The sequence below is a fragment of the Delphinus delphis genome, chromosome 16 (genome assembly GCF_949987515.2).
Source record: "Delphinus delphis chromosome 16, mDelDel1.2, whole genome shotgun sequence".
NCBI lineage: Eukaryota > Metazoa > Chordata > Mammalia > Artiodactyla > Delphinidae > Delphinus > Delphinus delphis.
Window position 1 is genome coordinate 25,572,513 of NC_082698.1, and position 25,488 is coordinate 25,598,000.

At 39.4% G+C, this 25,488-nt stretch overlaps 1 protein-coding gene across 2 annotated transcripts in view; it reads right to left on the minus strand.

Annotated features, from left to right (window-relative positions):
* The window catches only part of CNNM2 (cyclin and CBS domain divalent metal cation transport mediator 2), a 139,778-nt gene that overhangs the window by 53,947 nt on the left and 60,343 nt on the right, over window positions 1-25,488 (minus strand). The gene's annotated exons all lie outside the window — the stretch shown is intronic.

Sequence of the window (25,488 nt, forward strand, 5' to 3'; positions counted from 1 at the left end):
CTCACTCAATTTTCGATTACTCCTTTCCTGAAACAGTCTCTTCACTTGGCTTACACACTTCCCTGGTTTCTCTCCTTAACGGCCACTCCATCGCAAGCTCCCTTGCTAGTTCCTCTCATTCCCCCGACCTCTAGAAGACAGAGTACCCTTGCTCTTCATTCTTGGATCTCTTCTGTTCTCTATGGACACTTACTCACTTGAGTAATTATCTCATTTAGTGTCAAAGTTTTAAATATCATTTATACATCCAACATGCCTACCTGCATCTCCATCCAGATCACTCCTTTGAATGCCAGATTTATATATCCGACTGCCTACCTGACATCTCCACCAGGCTGTCTACCAAGAATATGAAACCTTCTTTCTCTCAATCTGTTCCTCCTTTAGTGGGGGAAGGGATGTACCAACATTCACCGAAATTAGTTGCTCAAGCCAAAAACCTAGTCTTCATCCTTAACTTTTTCCTCACTTCTAATCCTCTGAAAAACATCTAGAATTTGATCTTCTCTCACCACCCACACTGACCCCCTTGGTCCCAGCCACTATTATCTCTCACCTGAACTGCAACAGCTTACTAACTGGTCTCTCTGCCTTACTCTCACTCTCTACGATAAATTGTTTGCAGAATACCCAAAGTAATCTTTTCAAGTTCACTAAGATTCTGTCACTCCCCTGCTCAAAAACTCCCCGTCGCACTTAGAGTAAAAACCTCCCACCATGTCCTGCAAGGCCTTGCTGACCCCTGCGGACCTTTGTAACTTCATGCCCCACCACTCCTGGCTTCCTTTTCTCTAGATGTTTCTTGCTGTTCCTTGAATATGCCAAACATACTCCTGCCTAAGGATCTTTGCTCTCTCTGTTCCCACTTGTGGACCACTCTTCTCTCGATTTTCGTGTTTCTTAGTCCCCCACTTCATTCAGGTCTCTGCTCAAATGTCACCCCTTATGCGGCCTTCCCTCACCATCCCATCTAAAAACAGCTCCCCCCTGCCCCAGTCAAAGGTCCTCTTTCTATGCTATACGTAGCACTTATCAGTATCTGATATTATATTTCATATTTAGTTGCTTAGTCTGCTCCCCACTTAGATACAGAATGCACGAAGGCAGGGACATTATCCTCTTGACACTGTGTCCTCTGTGCCTGGAACATTGTCTGGCACATAAAGGTACCAAATCTTTGAGTAATACTGACTGCATATCCTCAGCCACACATCTTCATGTATTTGTCTATTACGGGCTAATGATGCATCTTTTCCTCCCCCCACAAAAAAATCAAGAGATTCAGACAAGAACAATGTAGAAAAAATGTGTTATTACAAAATATTTCAGACGTAAACAGTATAAAAGAGAACAAACATCCATGTACCTATCATCTACTTTAAGGAATAAAACATTATAAATACAGTTGAGCCCCAGGAATACCCACCCACTCCACTGAGGCAGGTTAATATTGGATTTGAAGAAAAATAAAGGAGAGAAAAGTATTTTTTGATTCACCTATTTTTCTCATCTGCTTTTTTAAAAAATGAAAATAAAACTATTTGACAAAGTACTGTAAGTACTTAAAAAAAGGGGGGGTGGGGAACAAGGCTCCATAATGCAGTGAGATTGGTGGGTTTTGAACAGAGAAAACAAAAGAAAGGGGAGAAGAAATACTAGGGAAGTGGGCAAAAGGAAGCAGAGGCCTGGTGGGGTATTCATGGCGATACCAGGAGGAGGAGCAAGGCAAGTTAGGAACTAGGTGCTGGTAATCTATCTTCCCTACTGAACATGTGATTACAGAAGGATTACAAATCAAGCCTGGCTGAGGGATCAGGATCTAATGAGGTACACACCACAGAAAGTTTAGACAACATTGATGTCGTCACAGTTTGACACAGAAGCATATATCGAAGTTGCTAAGTGAATGCTGCTGTGTATGACAGGGGAAACAAGCTGGTGGCTCAAAGCATAAGTGGAAGAGAGATGGAAAATCTTTTTAATTAGAAGAATACTTTAAGGATTTAATAAAGTTAAACTGGAAACTCCATGACCCATTAAAAATAGATCTTTTAGATCTTTGTCACTAAAGAGCAGTATCAGTAATCCAACAGAACAATCTCATATGTAATCAAATTTCTAACATATCTAATAGTATCTAACACTATTCTCCCACAAAAGCTACTGGCTCCGCAGAGAATATCTGACTCTAATCTTGGGGGTGGGAGGTGGGTAGGGGGGGACACATCAGGATGGGACTGGAATACCTTGTTTTATTTTACTGGATTTATTATCTTTTTGTTGTGTTTTAAAGGTTTAAAGAAAATAGGCTTTTAAAAATCATAATTTTAGTAAGCTAAACTCTGACCAAAGCGTAAGTTACTCAGGGGCTGCCTGGGATAGTAGAACCAGAGAGCCTACATTCAAATTCCTGCCCTCTATCCCACTTCAGGCAAAAGGTACTTGAATTTTTGTGCCTCATGGTCTTCATTTGTAAAAACAAAATAATAATAATAGCACCTGCACCAAAGTCCTTGTGAGGATTAAGTGAGTTAACACATATAAAGCACTTAAACAGCTAGAGAAAATTGTAAGTGCTCTACAAATGTTAGCTATAATTATTATCATCAGCATTATTATTATTTTTTTTTTTTTTGCGGTACGCGGGCCTCCCACTGTTGTGGCCTCTCCCACTGCGGAGCACAGGCTCCGGACGCGCAGGCTCAGCGGCCATGGCGCACGGGCCCAGTCGCTCCGTGGCATGTGGGATCTTCCCGGACCTGGGCACGAACCCGTGTCCCCTGCATCGGCAGGCGGACTCTCAACCACTGCGCCACCAGGGAAGCCCTATCATCAGCATTATTGATAAAACCTGACAAGGCTACGCATACCTTGAGGCCAAGAACAATGTCTTATTTGTCTCTATATTTCCAGCATTTAGCACACTTCCTGGTACCCAACAGGTACTCAATAAATATTGCCTGAATTTAACTGAGTAATTCTAAAATTCTAGCCATTAGGTTGTAGGTTGCAAGCTTTAACACATTAAGGGAACCACCATGATAAATGGCAGGAGCAAAGATAAAAGGGCCAATAAAAACAAGACCCCAAATCTTATACCGTCAAAAAAATATTGTTTCTTGGGTATTTAAAAAATTTATTCTGGGTTTCTCAAGGTCTACCTTGTACTAAGGGAGTTTGATTGGGATCAGATAGTAATAGTGGATCAAAATCTAGACCCTTGCTTCCCTGGTGGCACAGTGGTTGAGAGTCCGCCTGCCGATGCAGGGGACGCGGGTTCGTGCCCCGGTCCGGGAGGATCCCACATGCCGCGGAGCAGCTGGGCCCGTGAGCCATGGCCGCTGAGCCTGCGCGTCCGGAACCTGTGCTCCGCAACGGGAGAGGCCACAGCAATGAGAGGCCCTCGTACCGCAAAAAAAAAAAAAAAATCTAGACCCTCAGTCTAGAATTACACTAGATTCACTAAAGAATGAGATTCTCCCCCACAATAAATGTAATCTAACAGTTCCTTGTAGAATTAAATTACTTTAACTTTTTCCAACCACCAAAACTTGTTTCTGAATTAAAGTACAATACAGCCTTAACCCATTCAATTCGGGACACCCTTTTGATTTTCCATTGCTCTTGGATTTTCCAGCAGTTTAGTCTCATTTGGGTTAATTACCAGTACTCTAGATGGAAAATTTTCCTGGTAGGTTGTTCCATTCATAGCCATTTAGAAAGCAGTGCTTGCGTCAGACTCTGTTTTCTGCTTGGATAAAGGGGGCTGTTACTTCAAACCCCAATTTTTCTTGGCGTCCCATAGTCACACCTCATTGAGTACACCCTGTGCTTACCTTCTACAAATGACCTTTCAAAGCAACATGCTTCATCTAACCCGCCAAGTTAGTAGATTTACCTTTCCTTAGAGTACTGATTAAGGCCAAAGAGGTTCTAATTCCATCAACAGACATCACATGACTGCAGTAATAGTAATAATTCATCATTATTGAGGGCCTGTGTATGTTAGGCACTGTGTTTGTATATCTCATTTAATTATACAAGAACCCCATGAAGAAGATATTAATTCCATTTTATAAATCACAAAACTGAGACTTAAAAAGACTAACATTCCCTGGGTTTCTGTCCTCCCTTCAAAGGACTCTAAGTAGATTACTCAAAACGTTTCCTCACACACAATAGGGCCTGCTGAACTACTGTCTTCATTTTATAAGAAATGGAAGGTCAAAGGTTTTATAGCTAAGAAGTACACAGACAAACATGAATTCTAATTGATTCCAAAATCCATCTTGTTAATTATCTTGCTATGCTATCTATACAACTGAATAAGGCCTTTCATAGAACCTCCTTCCACTCTCAGCTAAGGAATGAAAAATCTGCCTGAAAAGGTTCTATTTTGTATTGTAAAAGAAGGAAAATGAAGGAAGGAAAGGCTATGGCAACTTCTGTCTCCGAGGGGTCTGAAGCTCTTATTTAAAACAGCAGATTAGATAAAAGAAACTGGCATCCAGACCCAGATAAGATGGTTTATCAGAGACACTAGTCTGTCATCTTCTCGGTCTGCCGACTTTCCAAATAAAGTCATATTCCTTATCTCTACACGTTGTCTCTGATTCATTGGCCTGTCATGGGGCGAGCAGAGCGAGCTTGGACTCGGTGCCAGCCTGAGGCCCTTTCTGATGAGGAACATGAACAAGACCCCAAAGACCCTAAAACTCCAATTTGCATGACTAGAGCCCATCCTTCCAACCTGTGATACTGAACAGAGAAGAATATCTGTGCTCATTTGGGTAGACTCCTAGGTACTCCAGAACATGGAAAGGAACCAAGAGGGAAAAAACTCCCCTTGAAGAAAGAAATACTGTTTCCTGGAGGGAGGAGGTGGTTTTCCGGCTGAGAGATAGAAGGGGGATTGGATAAAGGCAGAGAGCAAATCAAAGGTGACAAAGCCACGTATGGGGGAAACACAGATGCAAGGGAGAAAAGCATCTACATTAGCTGTACTGGCACTGTCCGATAGAAATAAAATGTAAACTTAAAAAAATAAAATAAAAATAAAACAGATTATACCAAACTGACTAGGATCACAGTGAAATCATTAAGTACTGAACTCTTTCTAGAACATTCTTCAATGTCTTTAGAACTTCAGTAAATTGCTTTACTTCCAGGTAAATAAATTCAACCATTTTTTGCAATTCAACTTAAGATTTTTTTTTTTTTTTTTTTTTTTTTTTTGCGGTACGCGGGCCTCTCACTGTTGTGGCCTCTCCCGTTGCGGAGCACAGGCTCGGGACGTGCAGGCTCAGCGGCCATGGCTCATGGGCCCAGCCGCTCTGCGGCATGTGGGATCTTCCCAGACCGGGGCACGAACCCGTGTCCCCTGCATCGGCAGGCGGACTCTCAACCACTGTGCCACCAGGGAAGCCCCAAGATTTTATTTTTAATACATGTGTCAAGTCACCTGTCTTTTCTCTCAAAACCCAAATATATGCTATTCTGCAACAGCCCAGTTTTGATTGATGAACTTGCACTCATTTTTAGAAGCTCTCATTCTGTAATTCTTACTGACAGAAAGTATTTTTAAAATTCAACCTAGTGTTCAATGTTCAATTTAACTCTTAAAAAATCAGTTATACCAGGTTATTTCCTAATAACAGTATCTCTAGCAAGGTTTGTTGGGTTTTTTTGTTTGTTTTGTTTTAAGTATTTGTTTTTTCAAATGAGCTTAGAATTTAAAATGGGAATTCAAGGAGCACTCATGCAGTATTTACTAATTATCAAACTTTCATTGAGCTCAATAATTTAACATTCCAACTAGAAAATTGTATTATTAAATACTCCTGACCTGAAACCTACAGCTGTATGTTGCAATCTAATCTTACACAAAAAGTGCAAAAGTATCCTCAATTCTGCAGCTTAAAGGTGTTCACAAAATTGAGCCCAAATAATGTCCTAATCACATAAATTAACATCTCCCTAACTAAGGACTGATATAAAATTTACTTTACTAAGCAAATAGTTTATTGTATATTAATAGTATAAACTGACTACAATTCTATTAGACAATGTTTAAAATAGACAAGAAAGGTTTATTTTAGTTTGATATATATTGCATGCAACTGCTTTCCAGGAAGAATGAAAGCCTACTTTTCTATACCCTTAACAATGGATAGTCAATCTTCGCATTTCATTTAATGAAATGTGTAAAATATGATGTCTTGTTGATTACTAGGTTAGACTTAACATAGTTTCATGTTTTTGACTACTGGTATTCTTTTTTTCATATCCTCTATTTTTCTACTGGCATATTTATCCTTTTAAAGTTTTATTTAAAAGCGCTTTGTAAATTAAGTATTTTGTGCTATCATTTGTTTTGCAAATATTTATCCTAATCTGTGGTTGTCTTTTAACAGATTTGACTATAACCCAAAAACTATTAATCTTTTCCTTCATAAATTCTGGGTTTTGTGTAATCTTAGAAAGGCCTTCCAATCACAAGTATAAAAACAATGTATTCTCCTGCAGTTGATCTACCTGCAATTTGTTCTGGCCCAAGAGGTGGCCACCTCCTTCTTTTGAGTGTCGTATATACTCCTAAATTCTAAAATTCTAAGTTGATCAAAAAGTGTATCACATTCATATTTTTCATGACTTTAAAAAGTTTAGATCTATTCCACCCTCACTAGTTGTCATCTGTTTTTCTAAACAAGAATACTTTGTAGCCCAAGTCATCCTCTTAACTATGTTAGTTATCCTTTTCCAACTCAATCATGTTTTTCCTGTATTATTGTATCCAAAACTGAAACCGATACTTCAGATGTAATAAATAAACCGATACTTCATTTTAATATATGACCAGGATGGTGCCTCTGTTAGGTTTCATATTTCTCTTTTTTGTTTGTTTTTTTTTTTTTTTTTTTTTTTTTAAGCAGTACGTGGGCTTCCCGCTGCTGTGGCCTCTCCCGTTGCGGAGCACAGGCTCCAGACACCATCGGCCATGGCTCACGGGCCCAGCCGCTCCGCAGCATGTGGGATCCTCCCAGACCGGGGCACGAACCCTTGTCCCCTGCATCGGCAGGAGGACTCCCAACCACTGCGCCACCAGGGAAGCCCAGGTTTCATATTTCTTAATGCCCAGCACTTCATCCAAACTGTACTGAACCATTGTTTTTAGAACATGGTTTATAATAAGTCTTAGCTCATATTCCTCTGACAAAAAGTATATACTTTATCCTTGTCCACAATGTCAAGAGTTTGATCACTAATGTAGGCACATAAAAAATTCTTAAACATTATCAATGATACCTAGGCAACTGTAACATATAAAATCTCTCAGACATTGCTGGTATAAGTGTTAAGTACTTTAACTTCACTGGAGGTCAATTTGGCCAAATCTACCAAAACTGCAGACATTCCTTGACTTATCAATTCTATTTCTAGGAATTCATCCTACAGGTAAACTTACACAAGTGTAAAATGATGTATGGGGCTTCCCTGGTGGCGCAGTGGTTAAGAATCCGCCTGCCAATGCAGGGGACACGGGTTCAAGCCCTGGTCTGGGAAGATCCCACATGCCGCGGAGCAACTAGGCCCGTGAGCCACAACTACTGAGCCTGCGCGTCTGGAGCCTGTGCTCCGCAACAAGAGAGGCCGCGATAGTGAGAGGCCCGTGCACCGCGATGAAGAGTGGCCCCCGCTTGCCACAACTAGAGAAAGCCCTCGCACAGAAACGAAGACCCAACACAGCCAAAAGTAAATAAATAAATAAAATTAAAAAGTAACTGTACCATTTAAAAAAAAAGGAATCTTTTTTAATCTGATGAAGGATATCTACATAAAATCTACAGCAAACATCATCCTTAACGGTGAAATAGTAAAAGCTTTCCCCCAAAATGGAAAATAAGACAAGGATACCCATTATTTCTTTTATTCAACACTATACTGGAGATCCTAAGCAGTACATTTAGGCGAAAAAACACACAGTATACAGTTTGGAAAGGAAAGAAATAAAACTCATTATTTGCATGACATGATTGAGTTCACACACACAAAAAATCCACAAGAATCTATAAACAATGAAAATTAAGTGAATTTACCAATATGTTTGATTAAAGGTCAATATACAAGTCAATTATTCTACATATCAACTACCAACAATTCCAAAAATAGAACCATTCACAACAGCATTTACAAATGAAATATTTAAGAATAAACTAGCAAAATAAAACCTCTACACAGAAAACTACAAGTGTTATTGAAAGAAATTAAAGACTACATCAATAACAGAGGGTGATATACCATGTTCAGAGATTTGAATGTTGTAAAGACATCAGTTCTTCCTCAAACTGATCTCTGGAGTCAATACAATCCCAATGAAACTTCCAGCAGGTTCATGTATGTGGAAACTGATATTAATTATAAAATTTAGATGAATATGCAAAGGTCCAAGAAAAGCTGAGTCAGTGTTGAAGAAGAAATACAAAGTTCAAGGACTTATATTAGCATATTAGCAAGTATCAAGTCTCATACAAAACTGAAGTAATTAGGAGTATGGTACTGGCACAGAGAAACTGATCAATGGAACAGAACAAACAAACATAGACAAAGGAATCTTATAAAATGCTGGTAGGAATGTAAACTGACACAATTACTTTGAAAACTGTTTGGCATTATTTACTAAAACTGAATGTAAGTATATCCTAAGACCTTGCTACTCAAAGTGTGGTCCAGAACCAGTACAGCTGGAATTCCCTTAAGCTTGTTAAAAATGCAAGCCCCATCCCAAATCTACTGAAGCAGAATGTGCATTTTAACAAGACCCCCAGGTGACTGATGTGCACAGGACAGTTTGAGAAGCACTGCCCTAGGATCCATCAATTTCATTCACTGGTATACATATGCCCATCAGAAATGCATACAGATGTCCACCAAGAGACATGTACAGGAGTATTTATAATAGCACTATTAATAGCCAAAACCAAAAACTGCCCCAATGCTGAACAATGGAAAGAATAAGTTGTGGGGTAATCACAAAATAGAGTACTATTCAGCAATGAGAAGGAACACTCGTAACTACAACTCACAAATACAATGCTGCATAAAAGAAGCAGACCAAAAGAATACACCTGGTATGTTTTAATTTACATGAAATACAAAAAAAGGAAAAACTATCAATGCTGAAGTCAGGGCAGTGGTTATGACCTTTAGGTGACGTGGGACCATTATTCCCTCTTAGTTACTATTTCTTGATATGCATAGTTTTACATGGGTGGGAAAATCCATCAAGCTATATATATACTTGCATTTTGTGTACTTTCTGTATATATGTTATACTTTTTAAAACTTTCATTAAGAAGTACCAGAAGGTTAAATGGGTCAACTATATAGAAAATGTATTCTCTCTCAATAAATCTGTTTTTTTTTTTTTTTTAAGTTCTGGAAGGAAATACACTAAAATCTAAATAGTTATCTCTGGGAGATAAGATTTATAATGGTTTTCTTTTGTTTACTCTTCTGAGTTTCTCATTTCTTACTTTCTACCAGTAAGGACACTAATTTAATAAGTTATTTTACAAATTTTTGTGGAGGAAGATTGGGAGATTATCCCTAGTGGTGACCTCCCAAGGGTTTCAGTGACACTGGGAAACCATTCAAAAACTAAGTAATTCTTACTATAACTGAATAAAAACATTTTACTTCTAAAATCTAATTTATGGCACCTACATACAAGGCAAACTGAAACAAAATTTATTCTATGAATTACCATAATGTTTTCTAGTTTTCAAAAAGTTCCTAAAGAAAAGAGGAACCCAGCTAGCTTAGTAGAGAAAATACAAACAAAATTTCAATGACTCAAGTTGAGCTCTGTGGTGTTAGAAAAAATTTTAACCAGAAATATGTTACTTTTATATTGTTAAGCTATAGATATCTTTTCATGTCAATATTTTAAAATCTACCTTATCCTCTCCCCTCCTTTTTTTTTAAACAGCTATGAGACATAATTCACAGGCCATACATTTCACCCAAAGTATACAATTCAATGGTTTTTAGTATAGAGTTGTATGACCATCACCACTATCTAAAACTGCAGAACTTTTTCATCACCCCCAGAAGAAACCCATACCAATCAGCAGTCACTCCCATGTCTCCCAACCCCTTACCCCCACCATTAGGCAGCATTAATTCACTTTCTGTCTCTACAGATTTGCCTATGCTGGACATTCAACAATTTTTTGTAGTTTACTGAGTACAAGTTTTACAATTCTTTTGTTAAATATAATATACTCCTAAGTATTCTATTGTCAATAAAATTTTCTTAATTTCATTGTTGACTGTTCATTGTGAATGCATAGAAATACAAGTGACTTTCCTATACTGTTGCTCTTGTATCCTCCCTGCCATCCCACTAAATTCATTTATTAATTCTAATAGTTCTGTAGTGGATTCCTTAGGATTTTCTACATACAAGATCGTGTCATCTGCAAACATAGTGTTACTTCCTCCTTTCCAATCTGGGTACCTACCTTATCCTTCTTTAGGGGCTACACATTATTCCTCTATTCTTTTTTTTTTTTTTTTTTTTTTTTGCGGTACACGGGCCTCTCACCGTCGTGGCCTCTCCTGTTGTGGAGCACAGGCTCCGGACGCGGAGGCTCAGCGGCCATGGCTCACAGGCCTAGCCACTCCGCGGCATGTGGGATCTTCCCAGACCGGGGCACGAACCCACGTCCCTTGCATCAGCAGGCAGACTCTCAACCACTGAGCCACCAGGGAAGCCCAAAGGGGCTATAGATTATTCATCACACATTGATTTTTTCTTTTTTTGGCTGCGTTGGGTCTTCGTTGCTGCGTGCAGGGGCTACTCTTCATTCACCACAACTAGAGAAAGCCCCCACGCAGCAACGAAGACCCAACACAGCCAAAAATAAATAAATTAAATAAATATTTTTTTTTAAAAAAGAGGGCTTCCCTGGTGGCGCAGTGGTTAAGAATCCGCCTGCCAATGCAGGAGACATGGGTTCGAGCTCTGGACCAGGAAGATCCCACATGCCACGGAGCAACTAAGCCCGTGTGCCACAACTACTGAGCCTGCACTCTAGAGCCCACGAGCCACAACTACTGAGCCCACGTGCCACAACTACTGAAGCCCACTCACCATAAAGCCCATGCTCTGCAATGAGAAGCCACCGCAATGAGAAGCCCGTGCACTGCAACGAAGAGTAGCCCCCGCTCATCGCAACTAGAGAGAGCCCACGCACGGCAAGGAAGACCCAAAGCAGCCAAAAATAAATAAAATTTATTTTTTAAAAAAAGATATTAATGTGATGGTAATGTGTGATGAATAAGCTGTCTTAAAGACCATCCTGCCTAGAGGCAACACAGTATTTTTCAAGTTCCTTGAAGTTGTTCACTCTGAATTAGCCTACACACATTAAGGATACATGTCAATTTCTAGAACAAAATAGTAGCCTAGGAATAATATAATACTCACATGGGGTTACATTTGATAGCGAAAGAAAAGAGTGGAAAGTACTTATCTTTAGGGGTATTGAGTAGCTTGTCAATTATGCATATTGATGCAGTTAGCCAGGTCATTCTAATTTCCTTTGCTACTACACTAAATAAAGCCCTGATGGGCTTCCTTGCTCTAGATGCTGGTAAAACTACTCTGCAAATGTAAGTATGCATTCACTGAGCTCCCATCCCACTGCCTGAAGTCACATGTGCATTATGAGTAAGAAAGCCACAAATGGGGCTTCAGTATAAATAAGGAAATAATCTTGTTTTTACATAAGCACTCATGAAAATGTTTTTCTAAAAGCCAACTAGGTGGGTACAATTTTATGGGGCATCAAAATAGATTTTACAAACTCTCTATAACTTAGAGATATCCAGAAGCAGGGGGAAAAAATAAAACTTGAATGCTGACCTAAGGCTATAAAGGTGGTATATGTCCTGTGTAGTACAAGCCACGTTAAATATATGATGTTTTATGCTCAAGGAGATATCTGTTCTAAACCTTCATGTAGTCTAGGGGTAATGTCACTATTCTTTTATTCTTTCAGTGTTTTATTCTTTTAGTTGCTACATATTATGATATACTCAGCCATTTTTTTTTAAGGGAGAGGAAATGAACTATAAAATCATGTTAGAAATCTAATGGGACTGCCAGGGGCTTCCCTGGTGGTGCAGTGGTTAAGAATCCGCCTGCCAATGCAGGGGACAAGGGTTCGAGCCCTGGTCCGGGAAGATCCCACGTGCCACAGAGCAACTAAGCCCACGAGCCACAACTACTGAGCCTGTGCTCTAGAGCCCACGAGCCACAACTACTGAGCCCGTGTGCTACAACTACTGAAGCCCGCGTGCCTAGAGCCCGTGCTCCACAACAAAAAGAAGCCACCGCAATGAGAAGCCTGAACACTGCAATGAAGAGTAGCCCCCACTCACCGCAACTAGAGAAAGCCTGCACGCAGCAACGAACACCCAATGCAGCGAAAAATAAATAATTGTTTTAAAAACAAGAAATCTAATGGGACTGCCAAGAAAAGTAAGCATATCCTTCTTGCTTAATATTGTAGCTTTATCTCTGGATGAAATACATTACATTGATTAGAAACTTCATACAGGATCACACAATGGTACCTTTCATCTACACTATATGGATCTTTTTCCTGAACTGCTTTTTCATAGAAATTATGCTCTACAAATACTTAAACAATTTAAATACAGCTGGTCTATAGCATGTGAAATTTACATTTTAGATGCTGCACGTGTAAATATTAAAACCAAAACACTAGACTTCACATCTGTTTTTCCATTATATTTAAATTGTTCATCAGAATTTGAAACAAACTTTTACATACACTCAGTATCTAAATTATAAGCAGGTTGTATTCCTATGTTTCTAAATCAGAAGTAAAATTTCCCAGAGGAATAATGTCATAAATTGTGATAAGATTTTTCATAAAAACCTGTTTATTAGAGTTGCTAAAATCTACTATGTAAAATACAGTATCGGACTCAGCAATAATATTGAGTCAATAAACTTCTGTGGGCTTAGTAACCTAAGCATTAATTGTGATAAAATGGAACGTTATTTTTAATACTTAGCAAAGGCATTATTTTTTAAGATCTTTTAAAAATAATTTGACTTTTGTTCCCCCTTCACACATTTTTTTTCAGATCTAATTATAGTCTTTTAATGCTTTGAGAAGAAATACAAATAAATTCAGGGATACTTTGGAAGAATAATAGGTTATACAGCAAGTGCTGAGATAATCTCAAGCTGATGAGCTTACAGGTCAGCTTTATTTATTTATTTATTTATTTTTAACACCTTTATTGGAGTATAATTGCTTTACAATGGTGTGTTAATTCCTGCTGTGTAACAAAGTGAATCAGCTATACATATACACACATCCCCATATCTCCTCCCTCTTGCGTCTCCCTCCCTCCCACCCTCCCTATCCCACCCCTCTAGGTGGTCACAAAGCACTGAGCTGATCTCCCTGTGCTATGCGGCTGCTTCCCACTAGCTATCGGTTTTACATTTGGTAGTTCACACTCATTTTTAAATTGATTTGATGAGGTCCTCAATGTCTATAATGTCAATGCTAAGAAAAAACATAGAAAGAAGTAAACTAACACAATAGCAGTTAATTGGAAAAAACATAAATAATATTATTTCCTTCACAGGGAAAAAGCAAAGTAAGTTGAAACTTTAGGAACACAACTTTTCTTCTTTACCCCTTTTGCTATGGCTATGACCACACGGCAATAACAAAACTGAAGAATGTGCATAAGCACATGGTGGTAATGTTCATGCAAGATGTTCATGAGTCATGCGCTTCCTGTATTTCAGAGTGCCTGTACTATATTTCTTCAATGGTATTTCAAATTCAAACATAAAAATCTTTATCTTCTATTTGGGGGTACATTAAATATCAGTGGATTCATTGTATATGGTCAGATAAACAATCACTTACTATCATGAAAACACTCATTTTCTGGGCTTCCCTGGTGGCGCAGTGGTTAAGAATTCACCTGCCAACACAGGGGACACGGGTTCGAGTCCTGGCCCAGGAAGATCCCACATGCTGCGGAACAACTAAGCCCGTGCACCACGACTACTGAGCCTGTGCTCTGAAGCCCATGAGCCACAACTACTGAGCATGCGTGCTACAACTACTGAAGCCTGCGCACCTAGAGCCCGTGCTCCGCGACAAGAGAAGCCACCACAATGAGAAGCCGGCGCACCGCAGCAAAGAGCAGCTCCCGCTCGCCATAATTAAAGAAAGCCCGCCCACAGCAAAGAGGACCCAACACAGCCAAAAATAAAGATAAAATAAATTTAAAAAGAAAAACAAACAAAAAACCCCACTCATTCTTACTTTCAAGAAGACATTTATTTACCTCATCTACATTTCCAGATGCTCAGTGAGGTTTTTCCACTCAGGTGACAAGAGCACTTTTCATCTCTGTTCTTTAAGAAATATTTGGCTTCAAAATGAAGAACAAACATACATCAACATAACCTGAAATCTAGTCATTCCTTTCCCCTGGCATTAAGTAACTTGGATTTGCCTTGTAATAACAGGTTACTGAGAGAATATGGTGCAATGTTCCTTAACTGAAGCATCAGCTCTCCAGGCCAGGCGCACACAGCTCCTAACAGGGCTTGTTTGTACAATCTGCTCCCTTTGCCCTGTGAACCTAGGGCTACTGCAGCCCTCCCAATCACTTCCCTACAACATGCCTTAGCAAATGCTCAACCTCACTTTTACTTTTTCTTTTCCCACTACCTTACCTTTACTGCTTATCCTAAATGGATCATTTGGTCATTCTGTTTCTTTATACTTTACTACCTGTTTTCGTGAGTGGGCCCTACAACTAGAAAATACCCCTCATGAACAAAGACTCACCTGAAGCTATCATCAAATTTTTAATGTTTCAATATTCATACAAAGGTGTTATTTTTCCAAATAGACTAGAAATCCAGCACTGTGCTGTTTATCTCTTTTGCAATGGAGTGATATGGGGTCTAATTCCCTTCCCCTGTGTCTAGGTTGACCCTACTGACTTACCAGTAACCAAAAGAATGAGCAGAACTGATGCAATTTCTGAGACTAGGTCAGAAGAACCCTAGCAGTTTCTTCTGGTTCTCTAGGGATGTTTGATCTCTAGACAGGCCATCTCCAAAAGTTCCCAGCGCAGATTCTCCCTCTCAGAATACAGCCAGCAGGCGTACAGATTCAAGTTACATAGAGAGGCCATGTATAAGTGCTCCAGTCAGCAGTTTCAGCTGAGCAGCGCCTTCAAGTCATCCCAGCCTGGACACTAGACGCGTGAGTAAAGAAGTCTCCAGATGATTCTGGCCTCCAGCTGTTTGACTCTGCCTTTCAAGTCTTCTCAGCTAAAACCCTAGACTTCGGAGTACAGAGCAAGCCATCCCTGTTATGCCGTGTCTGAAATCCACAGAATCTGTGGGTGTGATAAAATGATTATCTTTTAAACCACTAACATTTGAGGGTACTTTGTTACACAGCAACCAATAACTGTAATAGAGTTCCCAGTTAATGAATTCCAGAAAGAAAATAGAGAAAAGAGAAGAAAACTAGCAAAGTAGTATTTAGAAAGAACATGCATCTTCAAATTAAAATGGCCTACCAATGGCCAATACAACAAATTTAAAAGATTTATGTCAAGACATATTGCAGTCTTTCAAAGATCAAGTATAAAATCAGTCCTCTAGGGCTTCCCTAGTGGCGAAGTGGTTGAGAGTCCGCCTGCCAGTGCAGGGGACACGGGTTCGTGCCCCGGTCTGGGAAGATCCCACATGCCGCAGAGCGGCTGGGCCTGTGAGCCATGGCCGCGGAGCCTGCACGTCCGGAGCCTGTGCTCCGCAACAGGAGAGGCCACAACAGTGAGAGGCCCGCGTACCGCAAAAAAAAAAAAAAAAAAAAAAAAAAATCAGTCCTCTACATTGGAACAAGAATTAGGATAAGACTGGCCTCCTCACCATTAAGACTGGATACTAGCAGCGCTTCCCTGGTGGTGCAGTGGTTAAGAATCCACCTGCCAATGAAGGGGACATGGGTTTGAGCCCTGGTCTGGGAAGATCCCAAATGCCGTGGAGCAACTAAGCCGTGCGCCACAACTACTGAGCCCGTGCACCTAGAGCCCATGCTCTGCAACGAGAAGCCACCGCAATGAGAAGCCTGAGCACCATAAAAAAGAGTAGACCCCACTCACCGCAACTAGAGAAAGCCCGCGCACAGCAACAAAGACCAACACAGCCAAAAATAAATTAAATTTAAAAAAAGACTGGATGCTAGCAGACAATAAAGCAATCCATCAAAAGTCTCAGGGAAAATTTTTTCAACCTAGAATTTCACACCCAACTAGCCATTACATGTACAGGCTGAATAAAAGGACTCAAAGTGTACCTTCTTCACATCTTTCAATAAGATGGTCCTTAAGGATATGTTCCATCATTATCAGGGAGTATGTCAAGAAAGGAGGAAATACGGGATTCAGGAAACAAGCTAGGAAAGCAATAATGGGAATTCACAGGGTGATAACTAGAAGTAACTGCCTAAAGAGTAATCAGTCTCGTCTGGAGCAACAATGGGCTCCAGGGAGGTTTCAGGGAGGAAGGGAGACTAGAACTCAGTAGATTATACAATAAAATGGAGAGGTTGAAAATAATTGACAATATAATAAAGGCAAGCATCTCAAAGAACAAGAAAAGCAGAAAAAAAGACACTATACAGGGCTTCCCTGGTGGCTGCAGTGGTTAAGGATCCGCCTGCCAACGCAGGGGACACAGGTTTGAGCCCTGGTCCGGGAAGATCCCACATGCTGCAGAGCAACTAAGCCCATGCACTACAACTGCTGAGCCTGAGCTCTAGAGCCCACGAGCCACAACTACTGAGCCCGCACGCCTAGAGCCCATGCTCTGCAACAAGAGAAGCCACCACAATGAGAAGCCCGCACACCACAACAAATAGTATCCCCCACTCGCCACAACTAGAGAAAGCCCGCACACAGCAACGAAGACCCAACGCAGCCAAAAATAAATAAATAAAAAATAAGACACTATACAAGAAAGGAAATGTAGTCAAGGTACAGTACTAGGATGAGAAGTGAACAGTATTTATACAGTCATAATAATGTAAGTGATTTATTGATTTGTATATAGGTTGAATCTAAGACAACCGTAGTTACCTTACAGAATGAAATCAAAATCTCACCAGCTTTGATAATATATTGATAAAAGTCCTTTACTTTTAATAACAAAATGTAAAAAGACGTCACAAATTGGAATTATAAGAGGGAAGATGAAAAAAAAGGTAGAGGCACTACTGTTCTAACTATTGAAAACAGAAAAAAATAACTGATAAAACCAAACTTTAGTTTTTTGAAAAGGTCAAAAAAATTGCTAAATCTCTAGCAAGAGTAACAAAGAGAAAAACATAACACAAATTTTATCAGGAATGAAAAGAGGGAATTTCATTACAGACATTAAAAAGTTAATAAGACATTAAAAGAAGAGAATACTACAAACAATGCTACAACACATAAATTCAACAATTTAGGTGAAAGGGGCCAATTCCTTAAACTTCAAACTAGCAAAACTCATCCAAGATGAAATAAATAACCCTAACATTTAACAAAATTTAATTGTAGATAAAAACCTTCTGTTTTTATCTCTTTATCCAGATATAGAGAACTAGTGGTTACCAGTGGGGAGAGGGTAGTGGGAAGGGGCAATATAGGGGTAGGGAATTAAGAGGTACAAACTATTAGGTATAAAATAAGCTACAGAGCTTCCCTGGTGGCGCAGTGGTTAAGAATCTGCCTGCCAACACAGGGGACACGGGTTCGAGCCCTGGTCTGGGAAGATCCCACATGCTGTGGAGCAACTAAGCCCGTGCACCACAACTGCTGAGCCTGTGAACCACAACTACTGAAGCCCATGTGCCTAGAACCCATGCTCTGCAACGAGAAGCCACCACAATGAGAAGCCCACACACCGCAATGAAGAGTAGCCCCCGCTCGCCGCAACTAGAGAAAGCCCGCGCTCAGCAACAAAGACCCAATGCAGCCAAAAATAAAATAAATTTTAAATAAATAAAATAAGCTACAAAAATATACTGTACAACATGGGGAATGTAGCCAATATTTTACAGTATCTATAAATGGAGTATAACCTTTAAAAATTGTCAATCACTATATCATACACCTGTAACTTATAAAATATTATATAGCAACTATACTTCAGTTAAAAAAAAACAACAACAACATTCTGGAGAAAAAATCTCCAGGCCCCCATGACTTCACTGGTGAATTCTACCAAACATTTAAAAAAGAAGTAACACTAAATATATATAATCTCTACAGAAAATATAAGAGGTAGGTACCCTTCCCATCTTATGAGACCAGCATCAACCTGATTCCAAAGCCAGACCAAAACACTAAAGTAAAACTACAGACCAGTATCCCTTCCTTATAAACTTATATGCAAAATTTCTCAACATAATACAGTCAGCCTTCTTTATTGGTGGGTTCCACATCTGAATTCAATTAACTGTGGATCAAAGATTTCAGGAGAATTCTGTCAAACATTTAGAGAAGAGCTAACACCTATCCTCAAACTCTTCCAAAATATAGCAGAGGGAGGAACACTCCCAAACTCATTCTACAAGGCCACCATCACCCTGATACCAAAACCAGACAAAGAGGCCACAAAGAAAGAAAACTACAGGCCAATATCACTGATGAACATAGATGCAAAAATCCTCAACAATATACTAGCAAACAGAATCCAACAACATATTAAAAGGATCATACACCATGATCAAGTGGGGTTTATCTCAGGAATGCAAGGATTCTTCAGTATATGCAAATCAATCAACATGATACACCATATTAACAAATTGAAGGAGAAAAACCATATGATAATCTCAATAGATGCAGGGAAAGCTTTCAACAAAATTCAACACCCATTTATGATAAAAACCCTTCAGAAAGTAGGCATAGAGGGAACTTTCCTCAACATAATAAAGGCCATATATGACAAACCCTCAGCCAACATCATCCTCAATGGTGAAAAACTGAAACCATTTCCACTAAGATCAGGAACAAGACAAGGTTGCCCTCTCTCACCACTATTATTCAACATAGTTTTAGAAGTTTTAGCCACAGCAATCAGAGAAGAAATAAAAGGAATCCAAATCGGAAAAGAAGAAGTAAAGCTGTCACTGTTTGCAGATGACATAATACTATACACAGAGAATCCTAAAGATGCCACCAGAAAACTACTATAGCTAATCAATGAATTTGGTAAAGTAGCAGGATACAAAATTAATGCACAGAAATCTCTTGCATTCCTATACACTAATGATGAAAAATCTGAAAGTGAAATTAGGAAAACACTCCCATTTACCATTGCAACAGAAAGAATAAAATATCTAGGAATAAGCCTACCTAAGGAGACGAAAGACCTGTATGCAGAAAATTATAAGACACTGATGAAAGAAATTAAAGATGATACTTTATATACTACCCAAAGCAATCTACAGATTCAATGCAATCCCTATCAAACTACCAATGTCATTCTTCACAGAACTAGAACAAAAAGATTTCACAATTTGTATGGAAACACAAAGGACCCCGAATAGCTAAAGCAATCTTGAGAAAGAAAAACGGAGCTGGAGGAATCAGGCTCCCGGACATCAGACTATACTACAAAGCTATAGTAATCAAGACAAGATGGTACTGGCACAAAAATAGAAATATAGATCAATGGAACAGGACAGAAAGCCCAGAGATAAACCCACGCACATATGGTCACCTTATCTTTGATAAAGGAGGAAAGAATATAGAGTGGAGAAAAGACAGCCTCTTCAATAAGTGGTGCTGTGAAAACTGGACAGCTACATGTAAAAGAATGAAATTAGAACACTCCCTAACACCATACACAAAAATAAACTCAAAATGGATTAAAGAACTAAATGTAAGGCCAGACACTATCAAACTCTTACAGGAAGACATAGGCAGAACACTCTATGACATAAATCACAGCAAGATCCTTTTTGACCCACCTCCTAGAGAAATGGAAATAAAAACAAAAATAAACAAATGGGACTTCATGAAACTTAAAAGCTTTTGCACAGCAAAGGAAACCATAAACAAGATGAAAAGACAACCCTCAGAATGGGAGAAAATACTTGCAAATGAAGCAAGTGACAAAGTATTAATCTCCAAAATTTACAAGCAGCTCATGCAGCTCAATATCAAAAAAACAAACAACCCAATCCAAAAATGGGCAGAACACCTTTTGGTTTTTCGTTTTTGTTTCTGTCTCAAACAACTCACTGAAGTGTCTCAAAGGAGATCAAGTTTTACCAAAATGAACCCTGCTTGAGTTAACTGGTCAAAGGGATGGATTCTGGCCCTCTCAGAATTCCTTCTCCAGTCAGAGTGGGGAACTGGTCCACGTGTTTACTGCTGGGTTCACTGCAGCATCCAACCCAAAAGGCACGAGAAGAAGAAAACGCAACGGGTGGAGCTGGGCTTGAGTCCAGCGTCACAGTCTGGCCCCTGCTACACGAGGCTGCCCTGCGTGACGAAAGGCGGAAGTAGGGAGCTGAAGGACTCGGGAGGGGGCCGGGGAGATGTGAGAGAGTCTGGTGTTCCAGGTGAACGAGAAGAAAGGGGTTGGTCGAGGGTTTGGTGCTACAGTCGGAAGATTTGCAAATGCTAACACATTCCCGTGTGAGGCACATCACCTTTTGTCAGTTATTGTGAATATGTGTATTTTAAGCAATAAGATTCAGCTGGTCAGACTTTTCTGGGCAGTCTCGGTGACGCATTTCCTGTGCTGTGATTGTTCTGAAGACGGAGTGGCTCTAACCACTGTGAGAAGCCCAAATAAAATCGATCCCCGAAAAAAGAAAAAAAATAGGCAGAAGACCTAAATAGACATTTCTCCAAAGAAGATATACAGATTGCCAACAAACACATGAAAGAATGCTCAACATCATTAATCATTAGAGAAATGCAAATCAAAACTACAATGAGATATCATCTCACACTGGTCAGAATGGCCATCATCAAAAAATCTACAAACAATAAATGCTGGAGAGGGTGTGGAGAAAAGGGAACCCTCTTGCACTGTTGGTGCGAATGTAAATTGATACAGCCACTATGGAGAACAGTATGGAGGTTCCTTAAAAGACTAAAAATAGAACTACCATACGACCCAGCAATCCCACTACTGGGCATATACTCAGAGAAAACCATAACTCAAAAACAGTCATGTACCAAAACGTTCATTGCAGCTCTATTTACAATAGCCAGGATATGGTAGCAACCTAAGTGTCCATCAACAGATGAATGGATCAAGATGTGGCACATATATACAATGGAATATTACTCAGTCATAAAAAGAAACGAAATTGAGTTATTTGTAGTGAGATGGATGGACCTAGAGTCCGTCATACAGAGTGCAGTAAGTCAGAAAGAGAAAAACAAATACTGTATGCTAACACATATATATGGAATCTAAAAAAAAAAAGAAAAAAATGGTCATGAAGAACCTAGGAGCAAGACAGGAATAAAGACACAGACCTACTAGAGAATGGACTTGAGGATATGGGGAGGGGGAAGGGTAAGTTGGGACAAAGTGAGTGAGTGGTATGGACATATATACACTACCAAACTTAAAAATAGATAGCTAGTGGGAAGCAGCTGCATAGCACAGGGAGATCAGCTCGGTGCTTTGTGACCACCTAGAGGGGTGGGATAGGGAGGGTGGGAGGGAGGGAGACGCAAGAGGGAAGAGATACAGGGACATATGTATATGTATAAATGATTCACTTTGTTATAAAGCAGAAACTAACACACCATTGTAAAGCAGTTATACTCCAATAATGATGTTAAAAAAAAGATTTCAGGAAAAGAAAAGCAAAAAAATAACAAAACTTCAATTTCCTTCACACAGGCAACTATTTACACAGTATTTGCATTATATTTAAACTACTTATATAACATTTATATTGTATTAACTATTATAAATAATCTAGAGATGATATAAAATATAAGGGAGAATGGCATAGGTTATATGCAAATACTACACCATTTTATATAAGGGACTTGAGCATCCTAGGATTTTGGTATCCGTCGCGGTCTTGGAACCAATCCCCTGAGGATACCAAGGAATGACTGAATTAACAAATGTCTAGCCAAACCAGGCCAATAATCTACTCTGGCCATTCGAAATGTACGAAACACACCATCCTATATGATGTGTTTCTACTATATGTTTTTTAATGCACACAAGTAGTAAATATAATTATCAAAAATCCAAATAGTATGGTAAGCTCACAGGGGAGTATGCATTCATTCAATTAACAGTTTCTGAATATCAAGTTCTATAAGTCAGTTACAAATAAGCCAAGGACAATGTCCTAGAAGAAATGACTACCTAGAAAGGAGATACAGAAACGTGTGTTATATAGTCGTCTTTTGGTATGGGGGTGGGGTCGGTTCCAGCACACCACCCTCCGTACCAAAATCCAGGAATGCTCAACTACCTCATACAAAATGGCACAGTATTTGCATATAACCTAAGCACATCCTCCCTGATACTCTATCATCTCTAGATTATTTATAATACCTAATACATGTAAATGCTATGTAAACAGATGTAAATACAATATAAATGCTATGTAAATAGTTGCTAGCAAGCAGCAAAAATAAGTTTTGTTTCTTGGAAATTTCTGGAAATTTTTTGAATACTTTATACCCACCAGTTTGTTGCATACACGGATGGGGGACACGTGGATTACCCATCTGCCACTATCGAAAATCCAACCTGGGGTACTTATACCTGGGAGGGTGTAATTATGATCCCCATTTTCTAGATCAGGGAACTGAAGGTTGGAGAGATCAACTAGATCTTCTCTAGATAGATTCCACAGCTGGAAAATGAGAGTGCCAAGGTTCAAATCCAGGGCCTGTGCTATTAACTACTGTGATTATGACGTGGCAGGCAAGAGAATCAGGGTCGGGAAAGGAATCACACTCCCACTCACAAGTACGTAGACAGTGCACAGCTCAACCTCCCAGCCTTCCCCCGACACATACTCCCCCCTCCCATTCATTAGCACCCAAACAGAAAGGCAGAAAGGAATTGGAGCTGCTCCTCATAAAGGATGCCCCCAACTGAGGTGGGTACCAGAGCACAGTCTTTGGCAGATATGTTTACTTTGGAAGAAGAATGCCAAGGGACACGATTCCTGCCCTCAGAAAGCTTAGTCTAGTTTATACGCAAAGATCATGTCCTCAAATTGTCCGCAAATGTGTGGTGTGCTCAGGGATTGTAATACATGTGCACATACACATCAGTGTGTGTATAGTAGATATAATAGTCATGTAAATGCACATGTATATGGAGAACAGTATAGATTTTCTCTTAAAAAAAAAAATCCTAGTAGCGCCATTCTACTTAATAACGTAATACTTCACAGCTGAGCTAAATGGACTCTCACCCTAGCTATGAGAATTTTTTTTTAAGTTTACTATGAGTATAACCAAGACTTTAAGGGTTACTGGTTAAACTATTAAGAACTCTTTCAAAGTAGCCTCAAGCACTTAGAAGTATCCATTTACATGCAAAACCAAGGCTCAGGTAATTGCAAATTCCTTAAGGATCATGCTAGGTAACATGTGATTTATGTTTTATGTACATGTGCATATACACACAAATGACAATATAACATTCCTTGAAAACTACTGTGTTTAAGATTTTAAGCTAGTTTAGACTGGCCTTCCCTCTACTCCCTCACGTTAGTATGGCTTTACTACATATGATGGAATTTAAGAAATAAAGTAATGAAAATTCTAAGAGCTAAGCAAACCAATTAGGAGAAGGTGGCATAACAGCATAATGGAAAACGTTAGATGTCACAGTTCAAATCCGGAGACCATACACCACAATTTTAAAACGAAGTAACCCCAAAGAATAAAAATATCCATTGTAATCAATATTTTATTTTCTTCAATTATTTCTATCCCATTTTAGCTAGAAAGGGTTTCATGAGGGAGAAGAGTAAACAAAGGGGGCACACTCTTTCAAAATTACAAATTTCCTAGGACCACAATGGAAAATATAAAAAGTTGGGTCTAAAGGGGTTCAGAACAACCCTCCCAAAACTGTGCCATTTTTGCATGAGGCAATTGAGCTAAAGGCAATCAAGATCCTGCAGGTTCAGGAGAAACCTCTATCCCTCCCTTAACTACCTAGAAGAATTTATATTGGAGATTTATTTTTTAGAAAAGGTTATTATCTGAGAAATTTTATCTAAGTGGCCCCCATCCACATGGAGAACACACATCTAATCACCAGATGTCTACTCTTCTTGTCTGGTAAGTGACCCTCCTGTCCTTGGAGGCCCCAGACCCTTATCCCATTCCTTAGTTCAGGATGGCATGTATGCTTCCTTTTACCTTTCTGTCTCTCAGCCTCTCATGTATATGCAGTTCCCATACATAACAAATGTTTTTCTTCCAGTTTTAATGACATATACTTGACATACATACAGCACTGTGTAAGTTTAAGATGTACAGTATAATGATTTGACAGCATGAAACGATTATCACGAGATTAGTGAGCATCCACCATCTCACATAGATACAAATTAAAGAAACAGAAGTTTCTTTCCTTGTGATGAGAATTCTTGATAGTAAATCCTAACAAGTTTCATATGTAACACACAGCAATGTTAATTATATTTATCATGTTGTACATTACATCCCTAGTACTTATTTTTCTGATAACTGGAAGTTGCTACCTTTTGATTGCCCTCATCCAATTCCTCTTTCCTCTCCCTCCCGCCTCTGGTAACCACAAATCTGATCTCTTTTTCTATGAATTTGTTTGTTTCTGAAATATAGTTGACCTAGGAACTAACATAGTTTAAGACTACACAATAGTGATTTGATAATTCTAGACATTTCAAAAGGAGTACCACAATAAATCGTTATGATCTGTCACCACACAAAGATTTACATATATTCCCACACTGTACATTTCAAACCCGTGACTCACTTATTTTGCACTGGAAGTTTGTACCTGTTAATATCCCTTACCTATTTCTCCCCTCCCCACATCCCCATCCTATCCGGCAACCCAAAATTAAATTTGATTTTCTCCTGTTGATCTGACTCATGTCAATTTAATTCCTAGACCAGCCAGAAGAACCTAGAAGGGTAGAGGAGAGTTTTCTTCCTCCCTGACGGGTCTCAGTCTTGAAGAGACAGAGATCTTGTCTTACGCTCCAACAATAATGCAAATTCTCCATCTAGTTGGAGGATGGGGTAAAAAAAAACAAGAAGGTGCATTTCTGCAAAGATCTTTAAAGTTCCACACCCTCAAACAACCCTTCAAGGCATGCACATTAAGGAAGGGACAGAGACATTCCC